Genomic DNA, 21,371 nt, shown 5'->3' with positions numbered 1-21,371 from the left:
GAGAGCAAGAAATAATTTTATCAGATCTGTGGGAGAAGGGAGGAATTTATGGTCAAAGAATTAAGAGGATGTTATGAAATATAAAATGGATCATTTTAATTAAATTAAAAAGGGTTTGCACAAACAAAACCAATGCAGCCAAATTTAGAAGATAAGAAAGCTGGGGAAAATTTTTTTTTTCTTTTTTTACAACCAGTGTTCCTGATAAAGGCCTCATTTCTAAAATAGATAAAGAACTGACTCAAACTTATAATACAAGTCTTTCCTGAATAGATAAATGATCAAAGGATATGAACAATTTTCAAATGAAGAAATTAAAAGCCATTTCTAGTCATGTGAAAAGATGTTCTAAATTAATATTGATTAAAGAAATGCAAATTAAGAAAACTCCTGAGGTACTACTTCTCAAATTGGCTAAAATGACAGGGAAAAGAATAAAATAAATGTTGGAGGGGGTGCTAGAAAACTAGAACATTAATACATTGTTGGAAGTTGTGAAATGAGAACAATTTGAAACTATGCCCAAAGGACTATAAAACTGTGCATATCCTTTGTTCCAGGCAGTCTCACTACTGGGTTTATATCCCAAGAATTACAAGAGCATAAAAGAGGCAAAGGACCCACATATGTGCACAAATGCAATAGCTCTTTTGGTGGCAAGCAATTAGAAATTGAATGGATACTTATTCATTGGGAAATTACCTTAAAAAGTTATGGCATATGAAGGTAATGAAATAGCATTATTCTATAAGAAATGATGAACAGGCTGATTTCAGAAAAGCCTGAAAAGACCTCATGAACTGATTCTGAGTGAAGTAAGCAAAACCAAGATGTAATGATGTAATGATCAACTGTGATGGACTTAGCTCTTTAGCTCAACAATGAGTTGATTCAAAGCAATCCCAATAGACTAGGGATGGAAAATGCCAATCACATCCAGAGAGAGAAAGAACTATGGAGAGACTAAATACAGATCAAAGCATTTTTACATTTTTTGTTTTTTTCTTTCTTAGATAGGTTCCCCTCTCCCCCCCTGCCCTTTTTGGTCTGATTTTTCTTGCACAACATGACAAATATAGAAACAAGTTAAATATGTGCAATTCTTTTAAACACATTTCAGACTACTTGCTGTCTTGGGGAGGGAGAATGTAAGGGAAGGAGAGAGAAAAACTTAGAACACAAAGTTTTACAAAAACACATGTTGAAAATTATCTTTACATGTATTTGGGAAAATAAGATACTATTAAAAAATATAAAATCTCGTGGGTAGGTAAACTACAGAGCAGGCTCAAAGGCTGTTGAAGATATAAATTAAGACTATGATCCTCAAAACAGTTAAGACTTTTCTGTCTCTTTTTGTATCTCCTACAGTAAATGGCACATAGGAAACATTTAATATAGAGACTAAATGACTTTTCAAAATTTCTTCCAACTGAATTATGAGAGCTATTACATCAATAAATTTTACTAATTTAAAAATAGTTGGAAGTGTAATGGAGAGTAAATGGAAAAGGCCCCAAGTCATAACCCAAAGACATGGGTCTTAGTCCCAACACTATCACTAACTTAACAATATTCCTCAAGTCTCTTAACTTTTCTATACTTCAATTTTACTTCCTCTGAAAATTAAGATATTACATTAAAATATATTTCTAAGGTCTCTTTCAGTTTTCAAGTGGCCCATCAACATATTTCCAGATCTTGAGCCAATACTAATTTGTAGTTACGGTAACAATACTATATATACTGGAACCTGAAAGAAAAACTCAAAAAGAAAGAGGAACAAAATGAAGGGTGGGGAAGAATATTATATACTCCCTTGGGTAAGTTTTACTATTTTAGGGTAGTGTGCTTCCTCTTCTGTTCTGACAAATCAACTAAATTAGGGATGAAAAAGCCATTTTACAAACTACATTTTATCTAATCGCCAATAAGGAAGATTTAGCACTGGAGTTGACAGCATTCCATTCAATAAAGTCAAAAGAGCAAGTTATTTTTCTTGGGGCAGCCATACTCTTTATTTTAATAACTACAACTTTAGAAAAACCACTTACTTTGAAGCTTTTGAACCTTGTGAGTTCTGGATGACCGCATACTTGTTTATTCCTAATGAGAGAATATGCTATTTGAATAAGAATTCTTCAAGCTATCTCAAGTTTAGTCCAAGAATAGGGACATCAATTACCAAGGTTTGAATCTGTCAATTTAAGACTGACAGCCATACAAAAAAGTGCCTTTAAAAAGCAGTTCTTTGTAATGAGATAGCCTACCGAAGTACTAAAAAGCATTTGAGTTTATACAATTAAAATTTCTTTAATGTTTTTTTCATTAAAAAGCTGTTCACATATGATTATCTCAATAGATTCAGAAAAAGCATTTGCTAAAATCCAATACATCATTCCTATTAAAAAACTAGAGAGTATAGGAATAAAGGGATTTTTCCTTAAAACAGTCAGCAGCATCTATTTAAAGACATCAGCAAGAATCATATGTAATGGGGATGAACTAGAATCATTCCCAATAAAGCTGGAACTATTCCCAATAAGATCAGGGATGAAACAAGGTTGCCCACTATCACCATTACTATTCAATATTGTTTTAGAAATGCTAGCTATGGCAGTAAGAGAAGAAAAAGAGATTAAAGGGATTAAGAGTAGGCAATGAAGAAACCAAATTATTACTCTTTGCAGATGATATGATGGTATACTTAGAGAACCCCAGAGAATCAACTAAAAAGCTATTAGAAATAATACATAACTTGAGCAAAATAGCAGGATACAAAATAAACCAACATAAATCATCAGCATTTTTATACAGAACTAACAAAATCCAACAGCAAGAGATACAAAAAGAAATTCCATTTAAAATAACTGTCGCTAGGATAAAATATATGGGAATCTATCTGCTAATGGAGGATCAGGAACTACATAAGCAAAACTACAAAACACTTTTCACACAAATAAAGTCAGATCTAAGCAATTGGAAAAATATCAAGTGCTCTTAGATGAGTGAATATAATAAACATGACAATACTACCTAATCTATTTATTTAGTGCTATACCAATCAAACTCCCAAGAAACGATTTTACTGACCTAGAAAAAATAATGAAATTCACCTGGAAGAACAAAAGGTCAAGAAGTTCAAGGAAATTAATGAAAAGAAAAGCAAATGAAGGTGGCCTAGCTGTACCAGATCTAAAACTGTATTATAAAGAAGCGGTCATCAAAGTAATTTGGTACGGGCTAAGAAACAAGATCATTGGATTAGGTTCACAGGACAAAATAATCAATGACTATAGTAATGTATAGTGTCTGACAAGCCCAAAGACCCCACTTTTGGGATAAAAATTCACTATTTGACATAAATTGCTGGGAAAACTGAAAAGTACTATGGCAGAAATTAGGCATTGACCCACACTTAATACCATATACCAAATATAAAGTCAAAATGGGTTCATGACCTAGACATAAAGAATGATATTATAAACAAATTAAAATAACATAGGATAGTTTACTTCTCAATTTTGTGAAGGAGGAAGGAATTTGCAACCAAAGAAGAATTAGAGATCATTATTGATCACAAAATAGATAATTTTGATTATATTATTAAAACGGTTTTGTACAAACAAAACTAATGCAGACAAGATTAGAAGGGAAGCAATAAACTGGGAAAACATTCTTACATTCAAAGTTTCTGATAAAGGCCTCATTTCTAAAATATATAGAGAACTGACTAATTTAAAAGAAATCAAGACAAAAAGTCAAAGGACATTAACAGAGATTTTCAGATGAAGAAATTGAAACTATTTCTAGTCACATGAAAACGGTGCTCCAAATCAATGAAATCAAATTGATCAGAGAAATGCAAATTAAGATAACTTTGAAATACTACTACACACCTGTCAGAATGGCTAAGATGACAAGAAACGATAATGACCAATGTTGGACAGGATGTGGGAAAACTGGGACACTGATACATTGTTGGTGGAACTGTGAACGAATCCAACCATTCTGGAGAGCAATTTGGAACTATGCTCAAAAAGTTATCAGACTGTGCATACCCTTTGATCCAGCAAGTGTTTCTACTGGTTTTATATCCCAAAGAGATTTTAAAAGAGGGAAAGGGATCCACATGTGCAAAAATGATCGTGCAGCCCTTTTTGTAGTGGCAACTAACTGGAAACTGAATGGATGCCCATCAGTTGGAGAATGGTTGAATAAATCATGGTATAGGAATGTTATGGAATATTATTTTTCTGTAAGAAAAGACCAACAGGATGATTTCAGAGAGGCTTGGAGAGACTTACATGAACCGATGCCAAGTGAAATGAGCAGAACCAAGAGATCATTATACATGGCAACAACAAAATTATACGATGATCAATTCTGATGGATGTGGCTCTCTTCAACAATGAGATGATTTAAACCAATTCTACTTCTTCAGTGATGAAGAGAGCCATCTACACCCAGAGAGAGGCCTGTGGGAACTGAGTATAGACCACAACATAGCATTCTCACCCTCTGTTATTCGCTTGCATTTTGCTTTCTTTTTCAGTTTTTTTCTCTTTCTTCTTGATTTGATTTTTCTTGTGCAAGATAACTGTATAAATGTGTATACATATATTGGATTTAACATATATTTTGACATTTCTAACATGTATTGGACTACCTGCCAGCTAGAGGAGAGGCTGGGGGGAAGGAGGGGAAAATTTGGAACAAAAGGTTTTGCAAGGGTCAATGTTGAAAAACTACCCATGCATATGTTTTGTATCTAAAAAGCTTTAATAAAATATATATAATACATATTTTTAAAGCTGCTCAACACTTTATTATAGAGATAATTACAAATCTCATTTTTATTGCTCAAAGGTAATTCAATTCAACAAATAGTACAATCTACTTTGCTAAGAAATTTTAAAAGTTTCAGTCCATAAGGAGCTTACAGAATCTATTGGATAGACTGAACTGTTTAAAAAGTTGAAAAAGTTCAGAAGAAAAATTTTATTAATTATTTTTATTCTATTATTATATTAACATGAACTTTATTTAAATATTATTTATTATTTTAAGTTTTACTTTCAAAAGCAAAAAAGAACCAATTCACCTCTTTTCAATTATCACCAATTGAAGAACTGTGACAAAGTAGTTTCCCTATTCTTTAAAAAATGGCAAGTACTTCTACAGTACAAATCATTTATAATAATCACATTGATCTAAGTTTGATATGAAAACTACTTATTTTAGCAAAACAAAAAAGTAATGAGTTTTCAGATTTCATTTAAAATACACAGTATTGAAAAGAAACATTTACTACATATGCTTTCATAGTCTTACATTTAGTGAAAAAGTCATTAAAATTTTCTAAATTATTAAAAGAAATACTGACTAGTATATATATATATATATATATATGGTCATTTCTCCTGAAGGTTTGTAACTATTACTGTCTTTTCTTATAACCTTTCTTTTCTACACTTGGTAGAATTTCAGATTTTTAATTTCTAAAAATTATTATTTGCTACATATTTTTAAAGGTTTTATAACAACATAGTCTGTCTCCAGGATACTCTGCCTAAGCCCTATCACTAAGAGAAGCAAACTCTTCTAATCAATTAACAATCATTTATTAAAGGACTTATTAATAAGTCTGATAAATGAAATAAAAGCAAAACAGTTCCTGTCATGAAGGAGTTCACTTTCTAATGAAAGAGTAACATGAAAATAAGTGACTATCTACACACCTTTTAGATTGGCTAAGATGACAGGAAAAGACATTGACAAATATCGGAAGAGATGTGGGAAAACTGGGACATTAATACATTGCTGGTGGAGTCCTGGACTGATCCAACCATTCTGGAGAGGAATTTGGAACTATGCCCAAAGGGCTTTCAAACTGTGCAGATCCTTTGATTCAACAATGTTTCTACTGGGTTCATATCCCAAAGAGATCCTAAAGGAGGAAAAGGGACCCACATGTGCAAAAAATGTTTGTAGCAGCCCTTTTTGTAGCAGTAAGGAATTAGAAATTGAGTGGACATCCATCAATTGGAGAATGGCTGAACAAGTTATGGTATATGAATGGTTTGGAATATTGTTGTGTAAGAAATGATCAGGAGTAGGGGCAGCAAGGTGGTGCAGTGGATAGAGCACTAGTCTTGAATTCAGGAGGATCTGAGTTCAAATGTGGCCTCAGACACTTAACATTTCGTAGCTGTGAGACTCTGAGCAAGTCACTTAACCCCAACTGCCTTAACAAAAAAAAGAAAAGAAAAGAAACAATCAGGAGGATGATTTCAGAGAAGCCTGAGGAGACTTACATGAACTGATGCTAAGTGAAATGAACAGAACCATGAGATCATTGTATATGGCAACAAGAAGATTATACAATGATGAATTCTGATGGATCTTGCTCTTTTCAACAATGAGAAGATTCAGGCCAGTTTCAATAGTCTTGTGATGAAGAGAGCCATCCACCCAGAGAGGAGACTATGAGAACTGAGTGTGGATAATAGGGTAATATTTTCACTCTTTTTGCTGTTTACTTGCATTTTGTTTTCTCTCATTTTTTTCCTTTTTGATCTGATTTTTCTTGTATAGGATAATCATGAAAATATGAACAGAAAAACTGCACATGATTAACAAAGATTGGGTTACTTGCTGTCTAGGAGAGGAAGAGGGAGAAGGGAAGGAAAAAATTTGGAACACAAGGTTCTGCAAGTGTTAATGTTGAAAATTATCCATACATATGTTTAGAACATTAAAGGCTTTAATAATAATAAAGAGATTACCTAAAAAAATCAGTAAAACAGATGGAATGCAATCCCAGAGAAAAAGACACTAGTGAAGACTAAGAAAAGTCTTCTAGCAAAAAATGAGATTTGAACTGAGTCTTTCAAGAGGCAGAGAAAGAAGCTAAGGGGGAAGAATATTCCAGCTTCAAGAGACTGACAGCACAAAGTTCTGGAGAGGGGGATAGATGGAGTGCCTTGTAAAAAAGCAAACAAAAAATCAAAAAGAGCTGGCACCACTCTATGTGTGATAGGAAAGTGGGGGAGGGCAGGTGCTAATTGTGAACTTTATAATCCCCAAGAGAAAACTTCATTTTTGCTTCTATAGGTAAATGGAAATTACTGAGTTGTTTTATTTTGTTTGGGGCCGAAGGGGAGATAGGGATGAGCCAGTATTTTTAAAAATCATTTTGACATCTGAATGGAAAAATGGGGGGAAAAAAAAGAGAAATGAGACAGTGAGACTAATTAGAAGGCTACTTTCAACAATCTAATAAAGAAGCGAGCAGGTGATTTGAGGGCCTGAACTAGGAGGTGGTAACATCAATGAAGAAGACTTACAGAAAAGACAAGATATAGCAACACATAGGATATATGAGATGAGAATGAAGAAAAAATCCGAGATGATATCTAATGAGGAGGCCAAGGATGTATCTTAATACCTTCAACAGCAATGAGGAAGTTTAGAAAAGGGGAGTTGAGGAAAAAAAATAAGTATTTGAAATGCTGAGTTTGAGATGACAATGGGATATCCAGAATGAAATATCCAAAAGGCAAATGGTAATGTTTGATTGATTGTAGTTCAATAAGAGAGATTAGGACTGCATAAGCAGATCTAACAATCAACTACATGTTTTCATTTTTATGTTTGATTCTGTGAACCCATTTGGGGCTTTCTTGGCAAAGATACTGATTTGCCTTTTCAAATCTAGCCATAGGACACTGTATGGTCCTGGACAAGTCGCTTACCCTTCACTTGCCTCAGTTTCCTCATCTGTATAGTAAAGATAGCAACAGCACCACCTCCCACGATTATTTTAAAAGGCAAATGAAACCAAAGATGCCAGCAGGATTCCTGACAGATAACAGACAATATAAATGTTAGCTATTTTTTAGCTAAAGAGTCTTAAAGAGTTACCTGGGGCCCTAAAAGCTCTTAAAACTGGTTCAACATTACAGTTACTGAATACAGATATTCCTGAATCACACACCAACCCTTTATACTTTTATGTCATGCTGCTTTTCTAGTAAAAACAAAACAAAAAAAAATTGATAAGTACACTGCCAAAAAAAATTTTGTTAAAGTTACATCACTTTTTTTTTCTTTTAACAATGTGAAAGCACATCAACAGGACAACAATTTTAGGAGAGCAGTTAATAAAAGGTCTTAGGCAAAGAAGCTTTGATTTCAAATCAGTCCTTGAGGAACAACAGGCTGATGAAAAACAGCTGTCTAAGTTGTTGAAGTCCATCATGTTAACATATGCAAAAAAGTAAGTGAATGGAACACATCAAATCTTAATTCATTAGAAGCTTTCTATAAATATATTTTTAAAATGTCTCAGTCCATTTAATTATTGTATCTAAGTAAATATACTAAAGATCAAGTATAAGAGATTCATTAATAAGTCAATCTCAAGATGAAATACCCTTTAAGCAATTATTTCATCTTCCTCCTAAAAATTCTATTTTTTTCAATGGGTAAAGAGGAGAGAATATGTATGCACTTTCATCAACAAAATGAAAATAATCATTTCAAAAATCACTATTTCTGAGACAAATGAGTTATTTTTAAAAAATTATAAAATATAAAAACACTAATAAAGTCCAAGCAAATAAACCACAGCCAATACTATCTCTTCATTAATTCTCAATAATAAAATAGCTCTTAAGACCAATCATTTTACTGAAACTTGCAAAAGTAAATCTACTTAAAAGTATTATTTGTATATGTTCTCTTTATAATTATTATCAGTTTAAATTGTTAATGTTATAAACATTAAGAAACGTAAAAACATACACCTATTAGGTTTGTTCTATAACCTATATAATGAAGTCCCATAAACTTCTTATGTCTCAACCTCTTTCATACCTGAAATCAGGGGATCGAATTAGATGACATTTTGTTCTATCCCATTTCTAAAATTTCTAAGTCTCCCCTTTCCATCAACATCCTTTAAACTCTGTTTCAAATGCCATAACTCTTAAGTATTACACATATTTTATTTAATTCTCATGACAACATTACTAATTTCTAGTATATGCCATTATTGTTCAATCATTTCAGATATGTCTGGCTCTTCATGACCCCATTTGGGGCTTGGCAAAGATACTACGGTGATTTTCCATTTTCTTCTATAGGTTATTTTACAGATGAGGAAACTGAAGTCAGTGACTTGCCCAAGGTCAACATAGTATCTGAGGCTAGATCTGAACTCAAGTCTTCCTAGAGGCTTGGCACTCTATCCACTGTGCCACCTAAGTGCCCTAGTTTTTATTAGTATCACCATTTTTAAAGATGAGGAAACTGGATTCTGAAAGGTTAATATGACTTGCTAAAGATCACAGAGTAGTATAGTAAATGTGGAAATCTGAATGCAGATCTTTCTTTTTCCCTGATCCTACTTACTTAGAAATTTCTCTCTCATCTGATTTCCCACCACCTATTATGTTCTTAGTATAGTCTAATTTGAATTATATTTATTTGTATACATGTATAATCACCTCAACTAGAGTCTGAACACCTTGAGAGCAGGTAGTCTTTATGTCTCATATACCTAGCCCAGCATATTTTACATAAAACATGATTAATAGTGCTCTAGAAAAAAGAAAGACATGTACATATACAAATATCTAATACAAGATAAATGCTCCAAGATACAAAATGCTGTGGGAGGATTAGCATGAAGAATGAATGCCCTAGTAGCTTAGCACAGTGGATACTGTAATACCCAATGACATTGGCTTATTTGCTATTCTTCAAACAAGATCCTACATCTTTATTTCAGAGCATTTTCACTGGAATTCTCTCTCTCCATATCTCTGCCTCTTATCTACCTTCAAGAACCAGTTAAAATTCCAGCTTCTAAAGGAAGCTTTTCCTGATCTCTCTTAATTGTAATGGGTTCCCTCTATTGATTATCCCTAATTTATCTACAACACAGCTTATTTGTATTATAGTTGTTGCAATGCTGCCATTTCTTCAATATACTGTGAGCTTGGTGACAACAAGAATTGTTTTATCATAGCATAGCATAGTCTTCAGCACATCTGAGGTGCTTAATTGTTTATTGACTAACTTTAGTGCTGTGCTTGAACTCAGAAAGACTTACATTCAAAATCCTACATATACTACATCCCTATGACCTGCAGTTAGCCTCAGAATCTTGTTTTCATCTTTAAAATGGGAATAGTAGTAGAATCAACAGTGTTGTCATGAAAATCAAAAATAAAATATGTAAATGCCAACCATAATTATTATCCATCTGCAATTCTGGGTGTTCCTTCCATTGTTACTATAAAATAACTGACATTTTATACATCATTTTTACTTACCTTATGAAGGATGCTATAGGTATAATTTTACAAACCAGACCAGGACATTGAAGCTTAAAGAAATTAAGTGACTTGCCCAGGATCACAGAGATATCCTAAGGGCAGAACTTGAACCTAGGAGATCCTAGCTCCAACATCAGAACTCCATCCATTAAGACACCATCATAATTATTATGTAATAATCTAAGAGTAACATCCTGATTTTTGGACTTGGAGAATGTTGCCGGTAAAAATTTAAAGTTCTAGATAGTTTTCCAATAGCAAGCACACATGCAGATGTTTCCCCCATCACTTCTTGGAACTAGCCTCATGAGCTTAAAAAGAAATGTATGCCTGGAGCCAAATTTGAGCCAAAGATCATTAGTTTTCTCATTTTCACTGTATACCAAACACAGTCAGTACTGGACCCCCAATACACCAATTATATACATGCCTAAGACTATGGGTGATGGTTGTTATGACAAAGGATTACTCATAAGCAGAAAAGGGTCATCATCTACTCTCCAAGGAACGTTTACAACATTTTATTCCAGTGTTGCTCTTTTTACCAACTATTTACAGGCTGTTATTTCTCAGTAGCATAATCAACAACATGTAGTCATATACAACTAAAACCCAAATCTTAATACCTCACTAGTAAATCCTCAAAGTATCCTTTAGAAAAAGAAAGAAATAATAAAGTGTATATCTTTGTGTGGATAAAGATGGAGAGGCTCAAAAGCTAAACTGTCTTGTAAAATTACTTTCCTCCCATTGCAAATATCACATTGTTTAGCCAAGCTACAAGTTTGATGCATTGTAAATTGCAGATTTGTGGTCATTTTATGTTAGAATTTTGAATTTATTGTTATTTCTCTAAATTTAAAGTTTGACAATGAGTCCTAGATAAATTTTTTTTCAATTTTAAATGAGATTTTTACCAACTGAATTATTTTTACTCCTTGCAAGATATTTATAAATAATTGTTGAAAGGAAGATAAAATATCCATAGAACAAAGTAAGTACAAGGTAATCTTATGAAAAATGAACTAACAATTGAGAGGACAGAACTTCTGAAAAAAGACTAAAAGTAAACTTTATAGGAAATTAAGACTCCTAAGAGATTGATGCTAAGGAATGAGTGCACTACAATACAAGCACCAAGAGACTGGCTGTGGGAAATAATAATGGAGATTGGAACAGAATTTAGCGAACAGAAAGTAGGTCAATGTAGCTAAGAGTATGAAGAGGAGTCATGTGAAATAAAATTGGAGTGGGCAGGCTGAAACCAGGTTGTGAAAGGCTTTAAACACCAGTCTATGCAGTTGTCTTAGAAGCTATAGGGAGTGAACAAAGATTTCTGAGAAAGGTCATATACACTACATCAAAGTCAGATAACAGACTCACTAAACTTATGCTTTAAGATAACCTTGATGACTTTTTAAAAACTGATATTATAAATCTTCTATTTGGCATTAAAGTTCTTCATAATCTTTCTCCAAAACACCAAATTTTCTAGTCTTCTTACACCAAGGATCCTCCTTTGAGTAGATTGAGATCCAGTTAACACTAACCTTGCTGTTTTTCAAATATATTTCACCTCTCACTTCCAGATATTTTCTGCAGCTGCCCTCCACAGGAAGAAATTCTCTCCCTCTTTTATCTCTTACCTCTTGGCTTCTTCTAAGTTCCAATTAAAATCTCATCTTCTTATTAAGCTTTTCCCAAACCTTCTAATTCTAGTGCCTTCCCTCTGTTGAGTTCTTCTAAATTATCCTTATTTAGCTTGCTTATAAATAATTGTTTGCACACAGTCTTCCCATTAGATTGAGATCCCTGACAGCATAAACTATCTTTTGCCTTCATCTCCCCAGCACTTAGCACAATACCCAATACACAATACACACTTAATGTTTATTAACTGCTGAAAAATGGCATACAGGATATATTCCATAATCAATAAATGTTCCATCTAATCCTGTCTGCTAGTTTCTCAAAACTTAAAACAAATCCTTAAACTCTCTTGAGTCTCAGTTTCCTGATTTGAAAAATATGGAGATTGGGGGAGATGATGGAGAATAGATGAACTTCCTTCTAGCCTTACTTTAACTCTTTCTATAATCCTATGATTATTTATTCTGTCTCCCTGACATTTCCAGGCCTTCCTTCTGTAACTTCTACTTTGAAGTTTTCTCTCAAGCTGTCAAGATCCTTGCTATTGCTATTTTCTCAACCACTTACACCTCTCAAAAGAAGACTAGCACTTAAGATTCCTCTCCATCACCTGTCCATAACAACTTTGAGAAGTCCCTTAGAACACCAATCCAAAGACAACTTCCATGATCTATATCTTCATTCTACACTTCAGCTAATCAAAAAGTTGACATCTTTAATGCAAATTGTTTCATTTCCATAATTACAAACCGAAATACCTTAAATCATAGTTTTCTCATCCTTCCATTTCTCCATCTAATTCATCATATATTTTTCTTTTCTTCTTTTAAATAGCTTTCCCATGACTTTAAAATGTATGGAAAAATCTACATCTATTTAGTCCCTTTTTCTATACCTTTATTCTAAGGCATAAAGCAGGCAGATTTAAGATATGTCTAGAATTTCCAATACTTGATGTTTTAATCCTTTCATCTTAATTTACCTCTGACTCACTTTTCAACCCATACTTCAAACACCACAATCTATACTACACTACTTCTCCTGGTTCTAACTACACGGTATTCACTTCAACTAATGTCCTGTCTTGAACTCAATTCTACAAGCATTTGTTAGTTGCCCAGGCTTGCAACTTAAATGTTATATTAACCTTGGCACCTCTCACCTCCTACATCCAATCTATTGCCTAAATCTGTCTATCTCACCTTTGCAACAATGCTCAAATATTTCCTTCTGATACTGCTGCCATTCTGGTTCAGGTTCATATTACCTGGACTCTCACAATAGCCTACTTGTTGATCAGTTTGCTACATGTCTCTACTTCAGTCCAATCTCCACTCTGCTGCCAAAGTGATTTTGTGATTTTCTTAATATCCAAGTATGGCGTGAGCGTGTGTGTGTGTGTGTGTGTGTGTGTGTGTACACACGTATGTATGTGTGAAAGAGAACTGTCTCTCCCATATACACATATACACCTTCAAATAAACTTAATTAGTTCTTTATCTAAGATTAAGATTAATTCCTTATTGTTACTGATTTAATTTTAAAATATGTTACCCATGTTGTGTATTTTTATTTTGTTAAATACTTTCCAATTGCATTTTAATTTGGTTCTGGCTCTGCTCAGGAGTGCTGATGACAGTATGTGCCAGACTGGTGTGTTTGACACCTCTGAAGGACCAAATATCTTATCTTCTGTTTGCTGTTCAAAGTCCTTCATAACCTAGTCCCTTCCCCGGCTTCTCCAATCTTACACCTTATAACAGCTCCCCCATTCTCACTCCATGCCTCCCCACAAACTCTCTGATCCAGTGACACTGTCCTTGATATTCCTTAAACAAGATACTCCATCTCAGTTCCAGGAGTTTTCTCTGGTTATCCCTCATCCTGGAATGCTCTTCCTTCCATCTCTGCCTCTTGGTTTCCCTAAAGTTTCAGCTAAAATCCCACCTACAAGAAGCCTTTCCCAGTCCCTCTAATACTAGTGCCTTTCCTCTATTTCCTATTTATTTTGTGTATAGCTTGTTTGTACCTAGTTATTTGCATGTTCTCTTTCCATTAGATTGTGAGCTCCAGGAGGGCAAAGACTCACTTTTCCTTTGTATCCCCATCACTTAGCACAGAGCCCGGCACATAGAAACTACTTAATAAATTTTTTATGACTATCTAATGTGTACTATGCTGAATTATGTTAAAACACTTAGAATGCAAAGATCAAACCAGTCCCTGCCATCCAAGAACAGAAATTCTACTGGGAGAAAATGCATGTACACACACACACACACACACACACACACACACAAAAATACAAAATATATAATTTGAGGGAGAGAAGGCATTAACAACTGAAGGATCAAGATAGACTTTCTAAAGAGTTGAACTATGAATAAGGCCAGGGATACTAAAAACTGAGGAAAGAATGCGTTACAGTAAAGCTTCTTAAAATTGTGGGCTGTGGCCCCTACACCACAAGGGATCATGCAACTGAATAGTTTTATTATCAGTAAATGTTTGATTTGTATACTTATTTTAAATATCGGGGGTCACACCAAAATTTCTCTGGCAAAAAGAGATAGTGAATAAAAAAAGTTTTAAAAATCTGCATTACAGGAGTGAATGAAAGATAGTGCTAAGGCATAGGTACACAGATATAAGGCCACATATGGGAAAACCCTAAGTATACAAAGTATATAAAGAACCGCAATGAACAAAAAGGCCTAGAATGGTAAACTGGAACTAGATTATGAAGAATTTTAAAAGTTAGAAAGAAAGATTTGTGTTTCATTCTAAAGGCAAGAGATAACCACTGGAATTTAAGAAGCAGGAAAGAAGAGACACAGAACTTTTGAGCATGGAAAGAATTATGCTTTAGGGATATCAATTTGACAGCTGTTTAGAGGATAGAAGAAAGAAGAGAAAAAATAAGAGATAGGATGACTAATTAGGAGTCACTAGTCCACCCAGAAGTAAAGTGAGCCTAAATTAGGATGGTGGTTATGAGTGAAGAGAATGGCTCAGATATGGATGGGATATATATTGTAGATTTAGAAAAACACCTGCAAATTATTCTTTTTGGCTGTTATTCAAGAGTTGCTGAAACAATAAACATATCTCCTCAGTGCTTATTCTGCCTCTGCTTAAAGACCTCCAAACAAGGAAAAACCATTACCTTCCTGGCATTCATGGAACAAAGGAAGAGCAACAGATTTTGAAGAGCACCTTGATTCAAATCCTTCATCTGTTCTTGACATTGAATAAGACACAACTTCTCTGGGTGTTAAATTTCCTTTTCTGCAAAATGAACAACTGGAAGAGGAATCTAAAGTTTCTTATGGCTCACTGGCCTCTCTTTTTTTGGACATCAAACCAAAGTTTTCTCCTCTTTGCAACTTCTACCCACTGCTCCCAGTTCTAACTTTTGCCAAACAGAGCCAAGTCTAATCCCTAGGGAGTCACATAACATTTCAAATACAGAAGACAATTATGATTTCCTAAGTTTTCTCTTCTCCATAAGTTGCTGTCCCCTAAAAGTTATAGATGAATTGCAGGGTCAGTATCTATCGAAATTTTCTCTGGGTCAGGGCATCATATATCTAGTCCCCCAAAAAAGATCACTCTTTTGGTTAATTTGTCTTGAAAGTGATCAAGGTCAACACTGGACTAGTTGGCTGCTCTAGTTCCTTCTAACTCTAAAAACATTGTAATTCTGTCTTTGATAATTGCTTGGGGCATTGAGAGGGTAAGTGAATTATCTAAAGATAAATGGTCAGAAGTAGTAATACTAGACTCTCTCCACCATGCTACACAGGCCCTTCTTTTGTTACTTATTTACAAGATAAAATCAAAACTTTTTGATTACTCACCAAGACTGTATGATGTTCAACTATGATAGAATTAGCTCTTCTTAGCAACAGTGATCCAAGACAATACCAAGAGACTTAATATGGAAAACGCCATACACACAGAGAAGAGATTATAAATGGATTATCAAAGCATCCTAGTTTCCACCTTTTAAAATTTTGTTTTGTTCTTTCTTATGGTTTTTCCCTTTGTTCTGATTTTTCTTTTCCAACATGACTAATTGGGAAACATTTTAAAAATGTTAATGCATTTATAATCTATATCAGATACCTTGTTGTCTTGAAGAGACGGGAGGAAATTGAGAAAAAAATTTATAACTAAATATCTTGTAAAAATGAATGTTGATTTAATGGACGTGGTTCTTTTCAATAATTAGGTGATTCAAAACAATTCCAACAGACTTGTGAAGAGATCCACCTGCATCCAGAAAGAGGACTGTGGGGATTGAGTATGGATAACAATATAGTATTTCCATCTTTTTTTGTTTGCTTTCTCATTTTTTTTCCTTTTTGATCTGATTTTTCTTGTGCAGCATGATAACTGAAAATACGTATAGAAGAATTGCACATATTTAACAAATATTGCACATATTTAACAAATATTGGATTATTTGTTCTCTGGGGAAGTGGGGAGGGAGAAGAAAGGAAGAAAAATTTGGAACATAAGGTTTTGCAAAGATAAATGCTGAAAATATTTTTGCATGTATTTTGAAAATAAAAAGCAGCTTACCAATAAAAAATTTTTAAAAGAATTATAAAAAAATGAACACTGAAAATTATCTTTACATTTAACTGGAAAAATAAAATACTTCATATTAAAATGAATTTTTTTTTGATTTACTTAAAATTCTGAGAATTACTTAAATGTGATCATCACATTTTTACTGAGTAATTTAGTCACTGATATAAGAATCACAAACAAAATTTCAAATATCATAGTATGATGTCTAAACTGCACATGATCATTTGTCACTTTTACAATAATCAGTAATTTAATTTGCCTTTTCATCAAGAACTGTTTCAGAGTATTTATAAAACCTATTATTGTATTCATTTCTAGAGGGTTTTTTTTAGTGATTCCATCATGAACAAAATGCTAGAATCTATTATTGTCATTACCACTACCTGTCAATGATTACTTTGCATTGCTGAAGACTATTAACTTCACATGCCTTTCAAAATATTTCTATTTAGTCTGTAAAACAATTGGTGGCTCATGCTACAAACAACTACTTAAATAAAACATCTACTACTATCTTTCACATGATTAACAAAAAATCTATATATTTCAATTTAACCAGCATTTTTATTAAGTAAAGTACTGTTCTTAAGCAAAGGTGAGAACGAGTTGTGTCACACATGCTTCTCTCTGCTAACCTTGAAAATTAGGATGGTTAAGTCCTCCTCCTGCAAGCCCTTTGAGATTTGATGAGCTTCTCATATCACACCACCCCTACTCTTAAAAGATACCATTTTTGATTAGCCTTAATATTAAGGACTTCAAAAGGCTACTTTCCAGAGGGACTTGGATTATCTGACATTTGGTGTCCCCATTAGAGCAACAGTTTGTTAGGTTTCTTATTTCCTAGGTATACTATTATGAAACAAAGTTGGCTGGGGCAATTTTAGACAGAGATGTCTATACAATGGTATGCAGATCCACTACTTCCCTTTTATTACCATTGTAGAGTTGAAATAACTGCACCATTTTTGACATCTATAAGACCACTACAAATATGTAAGTTAACTGCAGTTTTAATTAATATTGAGTCACCAAGTCATCCAAAGAAATTCAAAGTCAGTGTTCTGAAGTTTCCAAATAGACTGTTGAGTGTATCTATCCATCTAAAATGACCTCTAAAGAAAGCAATTTGTGCATTTCACAGAGTTCATAACACTATATTAAGTATTCAAGCATATAAACAAGCTACACTGTTATGGGTCAGAACTTGAAACAAGATACTAAGTGGAATTGAGGTTAAATCTAGTTTAGCATTGATTTAATCCTACAACAAATAATGGTTTCCTGGTGATAAAATGATTGGTTTGTACTGTGTACAGCATATAAGCAAGAAGCTCTCAGGGCCAGGAAGGACAAGCACACTAGAAGCTCTTGGAGGCTGAGACAGATTCATCCCATAGTCCACCTCTGTGGTGGCTGGAGGCTGAAAAACAACAAGCCCTTGGACTTGGATTCATTCATCCCACCTCACACCACTTTGGTGACAGGCTCTCCTCCTTCACTTCTCCACTGAAACCAAGACTCTGGAAGGCCTTTAAGAAAGTTAGCTGAGCCCCAAGTGAAGGAGATAAAAGACTTTGAAGGAGACAATAAAGAATTTGGAATTTAACCCCTGTGGTGATTACGGAACTGAAACAAAGGCTGACCCCAGAAACCTCAAGGAAAACCTCAACAGAGAAGATTACATTTTAGAGAAAATATTACAATACACCTCCTATGCTCAAGGAGATTAGGATTAATAAGAAATTAAAACATGTTTAAATTTAGGGAGAGATGATTTCAAGTCAGGAAAGATGGATTTTCAGCAAGGCTGTAAAAAGACAAAATATGATGAACAAATGGAAGGACATTTCGTAGGATGAAGAGTCTATAATAAAGCCATAAGGCAGAGGATGTCCTCAGAGTTAGGTTTGTTTTTTTCCCCAATAGCCAACCATATGGTCAGAAATCTAAATTAATGTAAGATTTGTTCATTTCCAATAATGGTAAAAAGAGATAATAACAAAGAATGAACAGGGAATCGGCTTAGAAATCAGGAATACCTGGATATAAAATTCTGCCTCTCAAGTCATTTTACCTCCTCAATGCTTCTGTCAACTCTAATAGACAGCTGCAGAGAAGGTGCCTACCTGCCTTTGTAGCATTTTCTCACCCAAAAGGTCATGATATCAATGAAATCAAAGGTCTAGTCTGGTCTCCAGCCATAATAATAGTGAAGTATAACCTATAACTACACAAAAAGTGTGGATTTGCAGCAGTAATACAAAAACAAACTTATTCAATAAAAGTGTACCATTACAAGTCGTTGACAACAGCCATTATTCAATTTTTTTCAAGTGAATTTTTCAATTTTTTCATTTTTAACAGTTGTAAACTATTCTTGGAAAGCAAGTTGTATTCAGGAAGAATGATTACAATGGTCCTCCTCAGCTGTGATTTCATGAAAAAGTTAGATGGACCTAAATACTATCAGAAATGCCGTGTGGGTATGCCATACTGACATACTAATTCATATAATTTGATTTTTTAAAAAGTTAGCAACCATTTCACTCTAGGATCTGACAGCCTACTTTTTAGTGGTTCAGGTGAGCATCTAGGAAAAGGTTCTGAATTTCAAGGAGCTTTGATACCTGGAGAATAATTTTAAAACTAGGGAAGGAGCCCAAATTGTAGATGCAATGGACAGAATTTAAAGGGGAAAAAAACTATTAAATGTATTTAATAATACAGTGACAAGAGTTTAAAAGGTCAATGGCTTAATTCCACAACCTTCTAATATAACTACTATGAAACAATAAGTTAAAAGTATCCCTCCCCCAAAAAAAAACAAAAAAAATTCATTCTCACAACTCAGGTTAACTTCAACACATTTCTAATCAAAATGATGCTTTGAAAAAATAATCTTATTCAGTACATTAGTTTAAGACAATGCAAAAAGCAATGGTTAAGTCCCTAATAGTTAAGAGCTTAAGTTAGGGGATTTAGATTTAAACTCTGCCTTCTGTCTTTGTAACTCTGGGCAAGCTGCAACCTTCCCAGGTCATTTTCTTCATTTATAAAATGAGGAGGTTGATCCAGATCCAGAAGGCCTCTTCCCCCTACCTTCCAGGTTTCTATAATCAAATGCTTCTTAGGGACTAATTCTGAGTATACTTAAATCCTTAAATTTATTTACCCTGCTTAAATATCCTACTTTAGATTTTTTTTAAAACATTTTTTAAATTGTTGATTGATATTGTTAACAAATTTTAACATAAAGTTCGATTTCCTTGTTGTTTGCGCTTGAGCAAAGGAGAAATTAACTCGGGATTTCATAATGCTGAATATCCTCAACTCCTATTAAATCCCAGAGGTCACAGGAGATAAGACTGAATTTGGAATGTGACAACATTAGCGAAAAATTACTTCTCAGTGTTTACCTCGCTTCTCCTTATTTCTGACACAACAGGTCGAAGCACTTTTTTTTTTTTTTTTTTTGGTGAAACGTCTAAGCTATCTTCGACTGCATAAGAAACAAGTCAACTATCACTAAGAAAAAAAGGCAACTCCCATTTTAACATAATTTGCAAGTTTTCGACATAAATATACAGGTGAGGTCCCTGGATAATCACAATGTGCATCCAAAGCCTAAGGGTTTTATACACAGGACATAATAGGACGAAGCCTGGCAAAAACAACACCCTTGGTTTTGAAAGCCTCCAAAGAAATAATGACCCGGGAACCACCGTTCCAATCTGACAAAATCCGGAGGCGCCAACAACCCGAGTAAGAAAAGGTCTTCCACTGGGGTCCCCTTACCCCTATGGGAGATGCCCCACCCTGGGCACACTTTGGGAACCCAAAGCCCCTGCAGTGGTGTCGATGCCACTTCTTTCTCTGACCGGCTGAGATTGACTCCCTAACCGCAAGACCAGAGACGCGGTCCCGGGGCGCGCGCTCGGGCCTCCGGCGCGGGGAGCGGGGTCGGACACGGGGCGCCGAGGTGGGTTGGAGCGGGACGAAAGCCTCAGTGGCCGCCCTTTCCCCCGACCCCCGACTGGCAGGGCTCCTGCGCGTCCGGCCGTCGCGGGAGGGGGCAGCCGGGCGCCCCGTTCTCCCCAGACCCCAACATGGCGTCGGCCGCCGCCGCCGCCGCCCGGGAGGAGAGAGGACGACGACTGTCCGCGCCGAAGGAAGAGCTCGGAAAGTTTCCCTTCGGAGGCGCGGGAGACACCTACCCAGCCGGACACCCGGCAGCAGTCAGCGAGGCTCGAGAGCTTCTCGGTAGCTGGGAGTGAGGAACGGCCGGCGGCTGGCGGTGTCCCCGCCCGGCCGCCCTCCCCCGGGGTCAGCGCGAGCCCCTCTCCTAGGGTGCTAGAGGACGCCACGGAGTAGGCGCCGGAGCCGCCCGCCGAGCCCCAGCTCCAAGCCGATCTCAATACGGACCGTAGAGCTAGGAGCGCGGCGAGCGGCCGTTTTTTCACAGGTGACTCTCAACCGCCGCTCCCCAGACTTCCCCGCCCCCCGTCGCCACCACCTCTTCTTGTCAACTGCGGGCTCAACTGCCTCCTCCGCGGCGGCGCGTGCGCGACATTCCGCGCGCTCACGAACTTGAGAGCACACCCACCCCGCCTTCGAGGCATGCGGGGGCGGGGTAAACCGCGGGGGCCCTGCCCACCCCGAGATCTGGGAGGGGTGGGGTTGGACAAGAGCGAGCAAGGGAGGGTCTCGACGCCATTTTGGGCAGGGCTTCTTCCTGATCCAGTTGCGGGCACCGTCGCTTTTTATCTATCACCC

The 21,371-nt window shown here is 35.6% G+C and overlaps 1 protein-coding gene across 1 annotated transcript in view; it reads right to left on the bottom strand.

The window, feature by feature from the left end:
* Window positions 1–20,911, bottom strand: part of PLEKHF2 (pleckstrin homology and FYVE domain containing 2) — a 35,045-nt gene extending 14,134 nt beyond the window's left edge. Inside the window, exon 1 of the mRNA XM_051970882.1 lies at window positions 20,813–20,911. The gene's annotated coding sequence lies outside the window, so the exon portion shown is untranslated. The remainder of the gene's footprint in view (window positions 1–20,812) is intronic.
* Between the last annotated feature and the right edge of the window lie 460 nt (window positions 20,912–21,371).

Source organism: Antechinus flavipes, chromosome 1, assembly GCF_016432865.1.
Source record: "Antechinus flavipes isolate AdamAnt ecotype Samford, QLD, Australia chromosome 1, AdamAnt_v2, whole genome shotgun sequence".
NCBI classification, from domain to species: domain Eukaryota; kingdom Metazoa; phylum Chordata; class Mammalia; order Dasyuromorphia; family Dasyuridae; genus Antechinus; species Antechinus flavipes.
Note: the sequence above shows the minus strand (reverse complement) of the source record. Positions and strands in the feature narration are given on the sequence as shown.